The 2,192-nt window shown below is 41.7% G+C and overlaps 1 protein-coding gene across 1 annotated transcript in view; it reads right to left on the reverse strand.

Annotated features, from left to right (window-relative positions):
• Positions 1-1,752: 1,752 nt before the first annotated feature.
• Positions 1,753-2,192, reverse strand: part of fam83fb (family with sequence similarity 83 member Fb) — a 9,165-nt gene continuing 8,725 nt past the window's right edge. The window contains exon 4 of the mRNA XM_052129865.1: positions 1,753-2,192. This exon is cut by the window's right edge and continues 1,449 nt beyond it. The gene's annotated coding sequence lies outside the window, so the exon portion shown is untranslated.

Consider the following 2,192-nt stretch of genomic DNA (forward strand, 5'->3'; position numbering starts at 1 on the left):
AGAGCATACGAGTGTGTTGGGGAATGGGAGGTCCGTGGAGGGTTTCCCGGCAGAGAAGCTCACATTGAGGTCCCCAAATTACCCCCAGTGCTAACCGACTCACCCTCATACCCATAGGTAGAAGGACTGAGACGGGGAGCTGCTGGGTTGTCTTTCCCTCTGATGAAAGAAAGCCGAGACCGCAACATAGCCATGGTCATGTTCTCGCAATGAGGACATGAACCATCCACAAATTAAGTCTCCGTGTGAGTAGAACCCAGACACGTGAAACAGCGATCGTGGCTGCCAGATGCGGAGAGATAGTGACCACAACCAGGAATAATACACAAACAAAAAGGCATCTTGAAAAACGCTTTTGTAGGTGCCACTCTTTAAGAAGGAAAATATGCTCTATTTTTTTCTGCTGTTGAAGTGCCCAGGTATGTTCTCTGCACAATGCTGGTGCAAGAGGGGGAGAACCTCTGCACTGTAGAATCCAACAGCTCGTAACAAGGACGACCCCTAGTGTCACTTCATTGACACAACATTGAGTGAGTGACAGAAGGGGAACTGAAGTTAATCCATTTGTTTGTACCGCCGCTACCGGTTGTCTATAAAGTAACTTAAACCAATAAAAGTATTCCCGAACCCATATATTCCCAAAATCTTAAAAAGATAATCCCATTCTACCATATCAAATGCCTTTTCGGCATCAAGTGAGATGGCAGCGACTAGAGTCTCATCATTCTCCACTGATCAAATGATACTGATGAAACACCTGATGTTATCAGAAGAGATGCAGCCCCGAACAAACCCCACCTGATCTATATGTATAAGAGATAACTTAATCGTTTAGCCAAAATTTCGGACAATATTTTTACATCTAGCTGGATCAGGGAAATTGGACAGTAACTCTTACATTTGCTTGTCCTTTTTAAGAATCAGTCGGATCCGGGCTTGTGTCATGGTTGGCGGAAGCTTTCCATTCTTTAATGATTCCGTATAAACCTCTAGCAAAAGTGGAGCGAATTCTGTAGCATCAGATATACAAATTTAAACTGAGCCCATCAGATGACATTCGGAGCTTCAGCTCTGCATCGGCACTTTTAATATTCCCTTCCAACTCCATGAGTTCTCATGCTTTGGATATTTTGGTGAATGAGGCGTACTGTATGATCCAACCCCTAAGAACCGCCTTAAGTGCCTCCCAAGCCACACCCACAGAGGATACTGAGGACCAGTTGGTCTCCATATAAACACTGATTTCAGCCTTAAACATTTGTTGTAAATCAGGATTTTGCAAAAGGGAAACATTAAAGCACCAACTATATGATTTCCTTTTCTCCATATGTGGCAGCACCTCTAAACTCACCAGGATGTTTCCAATTGAGGAATCAACAACAGATGAAATGAGGGACTTATATATATATAAATCTATTCTAGAATAAATCTCTGAAAAAATATATAGTCCCTACAGATGGGTTCAAAAGTCTCCAAACATCTGTAAGACCAAGATTTGTACACATCCTGTGAAGTGTCCATGTTGCTCTCGGGGACTTACACACTTTTGCTTCACTATGATCAAGGACTGAATCCATCAATGGATTAAAGTCTCCTCCCAATATTATATCATGAGGGGTTCCAGCGGCTTGCAACATCCCTTCAAGATCTATAATGAAGCTCTGATCATCAGCATTAGGTGCGTAAATATTAGCCAAAATCAACATTTGCCCCTGAATTTCTGCTAAAACAATAATGACTCGTACATTAATGAATTGTAGATGTTTATTTATCAGTGTAATGACTCCCCTGCTCTTACTCGAGCCAGCACTAAAGAACACATGTCCACCCCATATCTTCCCAAATTTTTCAGCTTCCTGTGAGGAAAGATGCAATTTCTTGAAGAAACACAATATCACATTTCTTACATTTAAGATAAATAACCTTCCTTCTTTTAATGGGGTGCCCCACCCATTCACATTCCACGTGGAGAGAGACACTCATATTAACATCTGACATTTTAGAGAAATTAGATTGTGTGTCAAAAATGAAATTATAAAGATCACATTACAACATTAGTGCAACAATCAAACCCCCCAAAAAACAAAAAACGTGTGCATTAACCCCGTGCACGACAGCGCCAACCGGAGTCCATCCCTCTAAACACAAACAGTCCATGTACGCCTATGTAGATTCATCCACAAAACAGATGG

Source organism: Xyrauchen texanus, chromosome 7 (genome assembly GCF_025860055.1).
Source record: "Xyrauchen texanus isolate HMW12.3.18 chromosome 7, RBS_HiC_50CHRs, whole genome shotgun sequence".
NCBI classification, from domain to species: Eukaryota; Metazoa; Chordata; class Actinopteri; order Cypriniformes; family Catostomidae; genus Xyrauchen; species Xyrauchen texanus.